This window comes from Xenopus laevis, chromosome 3L (assembly GCF_017654675.1).
Source record: "Xenopus laevis strain J_2021 chromosome 3L, Xenopus_laevis_v10.1, whole genome shotgun sequence".
In the NCBI taxonomy this organism is placed as follows: Eukaryota; Metazoa; Chordata; class Amphibia; order Anura; family Pipidae; genus Xenopus; species Xenopus laevis.
In genome coordinates, this window is record NC_054375.1 from 114,010,862 (window position 1) to 114,023,358 (window position 12,497).

Below are 12,497 nucleotides of genomic sequence, written 5' to 3' on the forward strand. Positions count from 1 at the left end.
CGTGATTATATATTATTCATATATTAGATATCTCCCCCCCCCTCCCCCTCTCTCTCTCTCTCTCTCTCTCTCTCTCTTTGCTGCAGAATGAAGAGCTTAAACCTTAAAGGAGACATATAAGATAAATGAAACCCCCTAATTTTGTAGGCAATAATGCATACTATATGGTGCTTGTTTTACTTTTGGCTGTCAATTAATATTGTCTTCAAAATTAGACCCTTAATTTGAGATCCCCATAGATATTTTCTGGTCCCTGTTCAAATGATGAGTGGGCGTGTCCTTACGGGCCCTGCCAGAAGTACAGTAGAAGGGGGATAGCCAATCACAGCCCTGCAGTCCCACAAGCAAGGACAGGCTTCAGTTACCTATCAGGTCAGCCTAGCTGCTGATTGGTTCCTATCCAACAGCGCAGTGTGCTTAGAGCTCCCCTGCACAGCCTGGGAAAGGAGGCAGCAGGATGTGGGTCAAATAGGCAGGACTAGTAGGGTTTATGCAGAAATTTTCAATAAAGTAACCAGAAAGACAACATTTTAAAGCACATTCCTACTATATCTTAAAGAATTTAATGCAATGGCACATTCTTGTTTTGTACATAATAGATCTCCTTTAAAATATCAAAAACAATAAACACCCGACTAAGATCCCAGTAGCATGACGCAGTAGGGGGGTTATAGGGCTTTTACTAAAACCAATTTAAATACAAAATTTAGCCACAAAAATATAAATATAATTTACAAATACCCATGGCAAGTAGATTCATATTACTACAATATCTCTACCTTTATCAAATACAACCAGCTTTAGTAAAAACATTGTAAAAGTTTATAATCTAATAAAGCGACATAAACTACTCTACAACACAAGGGGCAGGCTCCCTTAATCCAATGCTCCAGCTAACGACTGATTCATTATTATGCAAAATATACGTGTGTGCCTCTGTGTGTGTGCGTCTGTGTGTGTAAAAATAGTGAGAGAAAAACTATAAAGCCACTATGGTGTTTCAGCGATTTGCAGCGACGCGGCATACAGCTGTGAGCACTAACACTGTGATAAATGACCTAGAAAATTTGGCTCGGCGTAACAATAGCCTTTGCTTATGTGGAGTACAAACAGTAAAATATGTGCCGAGACACTGAAGGAATTCCACTGCAGTAAAACAAAATGAAAGAGGTGAAGGTGTTCCATTATAATCCATTTCATTTTGATCTTGCTGTCAGATCATCTGCAACAGGATATGTTTTACAAGTATAGATTGGAAATAAAGGCAAAAATGATGTTGCAGCACAAAACACAGATTTTTTTTAAAGGCAGCTAAATAAAAGCACTCTGCAGCTCAGAAGCATGGCAAGAGTTGCCCCTTTCCTTTCTTTCAAGTGCCTGTATGAGTTGAGCTGTTAAACAGAGTTGCCTGAACATTCACATTGTATATCTCTCACACACCTAAGTATCATTCATTGTATAGGCATAGGAAACCAGATATTCAGAAAGTTTTTTTAAATTTTTAAATTATTTCCTTTTTCTCTATAATAATAAAACAGTACCTTGTACTTGAACATAAGATATAAATAATCCTTACTGTAGACATAACAATCCTACTGGGTTTATTTAATGTTTAAATTATTTTTTAGTAGAGTTAAGGTATGGAGATCCAAATTATGGAAAGACCCCTTATCTGGAAAACCCCAGGTCCCAAGCATTTAGTATAACAGGTCCTATACCTGTACTGGTACACTGGCAGCAAATTCTCTGCACAGGTTTTAAAGAGGTTTAAGAGAAGTTTATATGCAAATATATAAGGTTATTCTACCTATATATATGCTTACAAATAGTTCCTTCCTTTGGATAAGCATTTAGACAGGGTTCACTTAGGGAAATAGATGGAATTTGATGGACGTGTTTTTTTAACCTCATCTACATACAAAAACATTTGAATCTAAAATTGAAATGAAAATAATTGAAGTAATTAAGATGCAGTTAATGAATATGCAGGGCAGTGGTGATACAGATATACATTACAAATAATGATATTGAAGGAGGCAGTTTTCGATCAGCTGGCTATTTTAGCTCACCGTATTATGCAGCATAGCTAAGTACAGGAAATATTGAAGAACGGGAGATTCTAGGAAGATGGGAGTGTTTGAGTTAATGAGTATATTTCATACATGTTGGAAACCAGTAGCATTTAAACCTTTGCTGATTCCCAGAGAGTTAGAACAGCAGCTATATAGCACAGGCCATATGGCTCTGCTAGAATGGCTTTATGGTTCTTAGTAATAAGCACACAGTGGGGCTCATTTATCAACATTGGGCAACTTTGCCCATGGGCAGTTACCCATAGCAACCAGTGATTATCTTTTTAAAGCCAGCTGCAAGCCCCACTAGTGGCAATGCTCTATAGCCAACAGTTTCTTGCACCAAGTGTTTGATACATGGTGTGCACTTGGAGTGTGTGGAAATTGTGCAGTCTTTATGGAAGCTCTAGAAGTTGTTTACTGAAAAGGACAATGAACTCCATTAAATCCAGTAGCAGATGGCGGCTCCCAGATCCTTTGACCTTTGGTACTATATTATCCTACAGTACCATGATAACAGGAGCTGGAAATCTGTAAATACCCTGTAATGTCAATTAATGCAATGTTAACCTTACTAAATTCTATTTACATAGTGATAATATATTCTGCTGCACAATTAACAGAACCAAGCAAGTATGGTGTGTTTTTTTTTAATGCATATTCATTCTGTTTGCTTGCTACATACAGAAAATCTAAAAATCCACCTAAAAAATATTTTGGTGGCATCATTGAACTAAAAAAATTGCATCCAGGCAGGTTTATGACACGCCATGCCTTCCCACGTAGCTTAGGTTTAAACTATATGGGAAACTGTAAAGCTGTTTAAACTATATGGGAAACTGTAAAGCTGGCTACAAAAGGACACAGCTAGGTCAGGGCAACGGGTGGGCACGAGGCAAGCCCCATGGATGCCAGAGCTGACAGCACGATTAGGTTCTGTGTGTCAATATATAGGCAATTTGGCCCAAATCCAGTACTAGCTTATACAAGCAAAAGAAAATGCTGGCTCAGCATCCCCCCAGGATCAACCGAGGGAGGTGCAGACTACAGTATTCATCAACAATTTGCTTTAGTTACACTTGTCTGAATTCAGGGCAACACAGCAGAACTATTGACTCTCTTAAAGACATCATTCTCAAAGGAAAGTAGCCTCATAATACAATACCCATAAGAGAACAGCAAATAACATGAGAATGTATAATAGGAAGTCCAAATCACTATCAAGTACAGCTTGTGTCATACAGGGACATTGGCAGCTGCTCATTGTAGCGGCAAGAACAAGATAAAATCTAATTCTCCTTTCGTGATCAATTAAAATGAAATAACATTGTGAAAAAGCATGTGTAAACCTTGTAGTGTTTGCATTCCTTGTCTTAAGAGTTATTGGCAAGGTCTGGCCTCTGTCCGTTCTATGAGAACCACAAGACTTGAATAGTTTTTTTTCTACCTGCTGCTGCCACCTATTCATTTGTTTAGAAACACTGTGATGTCTATGGCAGAGGCAGGTACACTCAGGAACATGTTCTCAAGCTATCCCAGCCTGACAGTGAAGCGACTGAATGGGAAGCAAATGCCGGAGGATCATGGAGGTCAAAATAATCAGTGGGACACAAGCCTGACAATGCGTAATGGCTGGGTCAATATTGCCATTTAGGATTCTGGACCAATAGCTGCAGCAAGAAGTGCAGGTATCAAAAGTGATGCTTTACAAAGAAAGCTACAAGTTGCATTCCCTGGTTGCATGGGAAACCCTGCAACTTGATGTATAGCGCCAGTCTACAACCAGCACTGTACATGATGGTGCAGCAAAACAATGTCTTCTTATTATCCTTTATTTATATAGCGCTTAGCTCTGCATATTACACAGTGCTCTATAGAGACTGATTATCATTCCAGAGGAGCTCACAATGTATGCTTCCTATTTCAACTCCTAGTATATCAGCATATCATTTAATGGTCACAAGTTCATTTTAAATAGCTTTAGCTTTTCATTATTAAGAGCTAATATGGGCTATGTTTTCAAATTTCAATAGAATCCTACCTCCATGGGTTAAATACTGTGATGCTCTATCTGGGAACTTTGCTGCTCTTCAGTTCCATACATGTAGCAATAACAAAGAGAAATCAGATGGCACTCACCAAGCAAAATGTGCTGAATTTCTATGATTTATTCAGATCTCTGCACAACGTTTCAAGGGATCAACCCCCTTTCTCAAGTGCTCCCTATCTATCTGTAAAGAGACTGACACCAGAAATTAAACTATTTTTACATCTATCATAGTATTGTCTTTGTTTGCTACTTATATTTTTGCCATAAAGTATTTGCTCAAAGCTTTTACATTACCCATCTGACTCCCCATGCTCATCTATGAGGGAGCTGCCATATTTGTGCAGCAGGAGTCCGTTAGCATTAGAAACTTTAACTGACAGACTGAGATGGGACAGTCAGGTTGGCAAAACAGTCAGGTTTAGAAACTTCAACTAACAATTATTTACAAAAAACAAACCTTTTAGCAAAAAAAAAAAAAATCAGCATGACCTATAGGTAACTTTGTAGATTCATATTTTAAAAAGTAGTTTTTTAGCGTCAGCATCACTTTAAACAAAGAAACAAACAAACCTCATCCTTATTTAACAGAAATCTTTAAGCTGCTCATTATCAGATGCTTTTCAGTGGACTGACTTCTTTTTATCACTGTTCATCGAAATACTGTTAAAAATAGGTGCATACTGTCCTTGTAAAAGCTCATCAGTGATCCCAAAATTCACTTTTCTATAGAGAAGTCTATCCATTCACCCACAGGGAGCCCAAACAATTCTGGCTAACAAGACGGTCGCTACAGGTATGGGATCCTTTATCCAAAAACCTGTTATCCCGATAGCTTCGAATTACGGGAAGGCCCTCTCCAATAGACTCCATTTTATCCAGATAATCCACATTTTTAAGCATTATTTCCTTTTTCTCTGTAATAATAAAACTGTACTGTGTACTTTATCCAATCTAGTAGTCTCAAACTCTAGTAGACTTAAGGTATGAAGGTCCAAATTAAAGAAAGACCCCTTATCCGGAAAACACCTGGTGACGAGCATCCTGGATAACAGGTCCCATACCTGTAGTTTGGCTTCTCTTAGCAAAAAAACGTCAATAATAACTATGTTTGTGTGCCACAAGCCTAACACTTTCTTAATAGGCGATAGCCATGCAGATCTTGTAGCTTGCCGGAAAACCGCATAGGTGTCAGTCAAAGACATTAAAGACAGTTATCAGTACAGAAGCCAGCATGCACAATGTAGTCTAGCATTTATGTGAGGTGGGAGGGGGGGCGATAATATGCCTCTGAGTATTATAATAATCGTACAGTATTACTTTGAAGGAATACAAATCATCAAAGGATAGAGCGCTGAAAAGAGCCTCTCACTTAATGCTACAGTAATCTTTAAACTCCTTGAGAAAACTCTACTCTTTCTTAGCTAACTAAAAATACATGGTTTTATTAAGACTGGGTGGAAGCAGTAAATACGGATTATCAAACATATTTCTTCAGTCCTGCAGCAAAACCTTGCGAATCTCTTATGAATCCTGGCAAGTTTTAGCCTGACATCTCATGTTCAATCTCCTCTGGACTTCAATGTTCTGCAAAGGTTTGGACAAGCGGCTAGGCAAATGTCAGCAGACCGTTGTTAACTTTTGGCTTAATATGAACAAAGGAAGGCTATATGGCTCTTCAGTGAGTTTTACTTGTCTCAGCAACCTTGGGGTTTCCAGTTGGAACTTGCTGAAGGCAAAAATATTTATATGTTTATCGGTTCTTGCAACACACTTTCTGGAGACTTTTCAGCATTGTAAAACAAACTCAGAGAGAGCTTGAGCTGGTCATTTCAGTACGTTACAGGGCGTAACTCCAAGCTGTTTTTGTATGAAAGGAGAAGGTTTTTATGTATACACATTTTACTGCTGTGAGATTTGAGCTGTGTACATTACAACTACTAATTAAAAGACGGAACAGACTTATTTTCTTGTATTTATATTATTGGTTCATATGTGAACAAGTGAGATTAAGGTGTGGGTGAACCACATGGCATTGAGGTGCTGCTTGATTTAGAGAGGGAGGGAAAAAGACCCATTAGGGCTATTTATTCTATTGAATGCCTATTACAGCACTGCGCAATATGTTGGTGCTCTAAAAATACTTAATAATGATAATAAAGTACTTGAGTGATGGTTCATGGATACTTGAGTCAACTACATGTATGATGATTCTATATATCAGTAATATTGAACTCCCTGCACCTTCCACCAAAGATGACAAGACAATACTTTCAAATAATAGCGAGACCTAATCTAAACCTGGACTTCTCCACATAAAGGGCTCCAAAATAAATACCAATACAGGGATGGGACCTGTTATACAGAATGCTTGGGACCTGGGGTGTTCTGGAAAAGGTATCTTTCCGTAATTTGGATCGATCTTCATACCTTAAGTCTACTAGAAAATCCTGTAAACATTAAATAAACCCAATAGTCTGGTTTTGTATCCAACAAGGATTAATTATATTTTAGTTGGGATCAAGTACAAGGTACTGTTTTATTATGAGAGAGGGAATAATTATTTACAATTTGGATTATTTGGATAAAATAGAGTCTATGGGAGACAGCCTTTCGGTAATTAGGAATTTTCTGGATAAAGGGTTTCTGGATAATGGATCCCATACCTGTATATGCGAGTAAAGTTAACTGAAACTGGCTGCAGTGCTATCAAACCTAAGAAATCTCACATGTAACAGCTGAACTTGCAATTGACATCTGGATAAGCTCTTTATTAGTTTTCTGCACAAAAAGGTTTGGATTGGTTGAACACTGGGAGAAGGAACAATTGCCTTTTCCATGAAAGCATGTGCTTTATGGATGTCAAACAAAGTGATCAGGCCTGGACCCAGAGGATTGGTGACAGCATATTTAGCAGTAACATATATTAGAACATGGTCACTTTTCATTGTGTTTCTTGACACCAAACCCAGGAGAAAGAATTACAAAGGAAATTAACCACAAACTGGTCTAAGGTCATCACCACATGAAAAAAAAGAAAAATACAATGAGAGCCTTTAGCGATGTTTAATTGAAATACATAAAGCTGTAGCCCTAGTGTGCTGCGATTGCATGACGGCCTGAAAATACTGGAAGTTGCAGTTCACAACAGATGGACGGCCATGAGTTTGACATTGTAATAAAGATAGGAAGAAAACCAAGATTCAGGCAGCTCTTAATAGTTACGCAGGCAGACAATAAATGCTTTAAGCTTCTGTAGCATGAAAACCAGTGTTTGTACCCCATAAAACAGAACACGCAGAGAGACATGACATTCCAAAGAGGATTTTTTATATCCTGCCATTACAGGTAAAAGAATTCCCCCTTGTTCAACAATTTGTAGTGGGATTTCAATCAGTCTCCTGCTCTAAGGGAGGAATGTGTCTGTAACACTACAAAGGCACTGTGATTTATCTTAGATTAGTGCGCAGGTAGAATGGGAGATGGAAGGGTACAGGGGCAGACAAAGAAAGCAATTGTTCCACTGAAGCCTAGCGTGTATCTCGCTTAACCTCCACAAATCTAGTGCTTATACAGCTGTGAAAAATGGAAGGAAGGGGCACCAACCTCACTAACGTATGTTATCTAGCCCCAATAGCTTACACAGCTTTTATTGTACATTTATAACAATGACAAAATAATGCAGGATAGGCTGATATATTATGGGTGCTAATATTTCCAGTATTAGTGCCTTGTATCCAAAATGACAAGAGGAAGGAATAGCTGCTTTCCGAATTCAAATAAGTACTTTTTCATGACACAGCTCCTTCAACCTGGTGCTGCTCTCAGTCTCATTTCTGCAGAAGCAAAACTCAGAAGCCTAACACAGACAGGATATCTACTGGAGAGAAATACTAAACAGATTTTGCTTTGAGTTTATGTTTGTAAACACTGGCCAATATGTAGCTGAAACACACTGAAACCAAAATGCACAGCCCGCTGAGTCGATGCTCATTAGTTGCTGGCATTCCTTGACAAATCTGTACCGCACTGTTCATAAACAATCTGTCTAAAATGAAGTATATTCATGCATCTGTTGTCTCTGTTAATAATTAGCTTTCAGTATGATTACAGTGAGCACAATTAGCTGGAGAAATGAGCAAATGCCCCATCAATTTTTAAGCTCAGAGTTCAACTGCCTGGTGCTCTGGGGTATAGAACAGGCTGGATAGCCAGGACTTCATGCATTTGCACTGTACCAAATCACATCTGCTTGTGTCATTCTAGCCACCCTCAGACAACATTGCATTACATCTGCTTGTGTCATTCTAGCCACCCTCAGAGAGCACATTGTGTATGAATGTCACTTATTGTTGCCTACCTCACATCATTAGCACTGGAGTGCACAGCGAAGCAGTCAGAAATCTTGGCAGTTAGTTTTATAGAGCCAAGCGCATAAATCCTGTATGTAACTTTAAACAACACTCTTCATTCTTTCTTGTTTTTTTAAAACATATAAAAGTACTCAGACGGAGCTGTAATTTGCACCAATCAATTTTGTTTTATTGCTAAGACAATAAATACTTTAGTCACCTGCCAAGAGCACAAAGTGTAAGGAGGCCAATGATAAACAAAATAAATTCTATTTGCTCTTGATTTAATCAAGGTGCCAGCTTTCATTAAAAAGAAAAACCACAGGTGTGAAACATTTTCTTTAAACATGTACTGACATCAATAGGTGCATTTAGGGTTCCCAGGGAATTAGCTAGCAGGGGTCCCCAACCTTTTTTACCCGTGAGCCACATTAAAAAATAAAGAGTTGGGGAGCAACACAGGCATGCAAAAAGTTCATGGGGTGCCAAATAAGGGTTGTGATTGACTATTTGGTAGCCACTATATGGACTGGTAGCCTACAGGAGACTCTGTTTGGCAGTGCACCTGGTTTTTATGCAACCAAAACTTCTCCACAAACCTGGAATTCAAAAATAAGCATCTGCTTTGAGGCCACTGAGAGCAACATCCAAGGGGTTGGTGAGCAACATGTTGCTCGCGAGCTACAGGATGATGTGTCCCACTGGAGCATTTTCAGGCCCAGATCTGCAAGCCAATGCCAAGTTTGACAAAGTGCCTTTTATACACCCAGACACAGCAATCTCGACATTAGAGGTTGCCATACACCCATGGCATTGATTTGTTTGAAGATAATCATGTGTATGACTCAACACTGAAACAGAGTATCCATGTACACACAATATTACAGCTATAATTATTTGATTATAAAATATATTGTTTGGCTTCCCTTATACAACAATTATTGACAGCTTTCCTCTCAATCCCTCTATGCCTGAATGGCAGTACAACATCAGATATGATTGTTGGTTAAAACCCAACCAACATAAGTGCTCAAACCTGACTGACTGTTCCTAATGACAATCACCATGGAACTATAGCTACCTCATTCATTGGTTGGACAAACACGTACCAGAAAGTGTCACTCCTTTTAAAAAGATAAAAAAAACAATTACTTTACATATATTTTAGGTTTTTAACGGATTCCATTTAGGTTTAGTAGCAGGTAAGGTGTAAATGTAACATTAATTAATGTTTAATCTGTTTATCTGAACTTCACAACAAGGAAGTAGGCTAGAAATGCTGCACATTATTTTTGAGCTTTTGTTCCTGTCACCCTCATTCCTTTAGCCGTAAAGATCTGTGACTCCAACTATGCCCCCATTATCTGTCTGTCTTATTTTCTGTTGATCTACAGCAGTTATGCTTTCAGATATATATACCTCGTTTTCTACTTGATGATTTGCGATGACCCCTAAGCTTGCCTTCTCAACTGCTGCTCAAAGCCCACTGAGCATGTGCAGTGTGACTCACACTACTAACAAAATCCAAGATGGTGACCCCCTGTGCACAATTTGAAAGCCTGAATGGTTTCTGTTATTATAGAGATTCTGAAACTTTAGGTTGGTTCAGTAAATTCACTATAGAAAATATAGAAATATAGTATAGTATAGTATAGTATATCTACCCATATTTGTTTTTAGGGTTTAGTTCTCCTAAAGCCAAGGGCACCAAATAGAATCTAGAATAAGCCATGTTTCCACTGGATCAATATATGACATAAGATGCAACATTTCTTTTCTGTTTTTCTGCACAAATATTACTGTCAAGTGTAGAAGGCTGAACCTTTAAGCCTTTCTTCAACTGCCGATAGAATATAAATGCAAGCAAAGTGTGCATCATTTGTTTTTAACATGGGCAAGTGTCATGTAGGTCCTCTGCAGTGGGTTCAGTCACTCAGCATCAAAAAATATTTCTTGTGGTTATCTGTAGATTCACCTGCCATCATTTTCCACCTTTCATTTTTCATGCGGATGCAATAAAGTAAAAGGATCTGATCTGACATCAAACAATATGTCTCTCGCTAAGATTCAATACCATTTTCCATCTGATTTCCAAATAAATTGCTATGTAAACTTCATCTTGATTCCGTGTCATTTCTCCTTTCATGTCACTGCACAACAGCTCAGCTTCCCCTGTAACTAAATACACTAACCAACCATTAAAATGGAATCTATACAGGAGAAGGTGGAGGGAGGGGGGATTTTAATCTCTGTATTATAAAACGTTAAGACTATCTGGAAAGCACCTAGCTTCTCATTAAATTAGCAAGAATATAGAATGCTCACACATGTTACCTGCCATTATTTACTGTAGCTCAAAGAACAACCCACAGTTGGGATTATGCTTCTGCTTTTTAATGAGATTGTTTTAATTAATACAGGGGTTGTTTACTTTATTCCAAATGTATTTTGTACACTTGTGAGAATACAGTGTATACAGAGAATGTGATTTATGTGTCTGAAGCACAAGTTGTTACCTGTGCCTTATTGGTGAACTAACTGATGCCCTGACGACTCCATCTCACGTGGCTTTTAACACTATGCCGTCACATATAGTCTTTTAATCCATTTAAGATGCACATTCTGGGTGGAGAAGAACTTAAATATCCAAGGCTTGATATCAGGGATGGTTTCTGGCTCCTACTGCATCTTTTTTGGTGGAGGCAGTGGGTAAATCATGTAGTGCACACACAACTGCTATGACACCTGTCAAGTAAATATTATTACTACACCTAAAAAATAAAATAAAAATTAGCACTAAAACCGCTGAATCCGTAGTACCGGCAGTTGGTGCATGGGCAGTGGAGCAGCATCAAAAATCTAACTTTACTGAGCATGTGAACAGCCTTTGCTGTAGAAACCTATAAAATAGTAGCATGGCTCTCTCACAGTTGCGTTTATATCCATTAAGGGGATTAATAACCTCAAACTCCCCATTCATTGTCCTTTCACTTATGCAACAAAAAAATTAAGTTAATTTATACCTAAATAACATTAATGGTCAATGACTATCTTTCAAACAGTCCTTCCACGATCCAGTGTATATAGATTGTATACAAATGAGCCAGGGTCACTCCTATTCTGTTTGTTACCTGAAGCTGCAAACTCTATTACATCTGCTATCACTGCTTACTTCTCCTCGGATAGAATGAAGGGGTTGCATCGCTAGTACAGAAAGTGCAACTAAAGCAGTCACATTATCTAGTTAAAAAAAAAAAAAAGGATATTTGCATCTTAAAGTTACCAGGGAGGCTATTTGCTGCCCCTGATAAAGTCCCACATGAAGCAAGGTTCTCACCCTCCATCATAGCAAAAAATGGCCCACAAATGAGCTGTCAAACCTTTTTATCAACTTGAGAAATGTATTCCAAAGCATTTTCCCAGCTCTGACGCTGGGTGCTGTTTTTTTTCTATAAAAAGGCCCCGGTTCCTTTGTCCTTGGCAGAGGATTTGAGTTAAACATTTGCAGTTAACATACCAAAAAGAAATAAATGAACAGAAAGCTGAAATAGTCTTTGTTTCAAAAGGACACGGTTGTATGATAGTTTATAGAGCTTTGCATATATGGATACATATACTAGACTTATAATTGAATGTGCTTAGCTTTTCATATTTTCAGCACAGGAACACAAAAGTTGTTTGCTTCAAAAAGAATAAATAAGCATCCGTTCAAGCTGGAAAAATGGAGAAAAGGCACAGGATACGTAGCACAAAACAGATAAGCCCTGTCCAATACAATGGTATTTTATCGGTTATTTGCTATGTAACCTGTGCCTTTTCTCCTTTTTCCAGTTTTGAATGGCTGCCCCATGGCTACACAGCATCTTGTTTATATAAACTACAGTAGTCTTTCGGAAGCAAACACTCTAGTTTTACCAGTGCAGAGCAACAGTACATTATATTTTAATTATTTTGATACAATTTCAGTTTTTGGCGTTATTGTTCCGAGTCGGTGTCAAAGGATTTATGTACCGACTCCACATCCCT

General features: G+C 38.2%; 1 protein-coding gene across 3 annotated transcripts in view; it reads right to left on the minus strand.

The window, feature by feature from the left end:
- The window catches only part of sema4b.L (semaphorin 4B L homeolog), a 147,541-nt gene that overhangs the window by 13,512 nt on the left and 121,532 nt on the right, over nucleotides 1-12,497 (minus strand). The window lies entirely within an intron of this gene.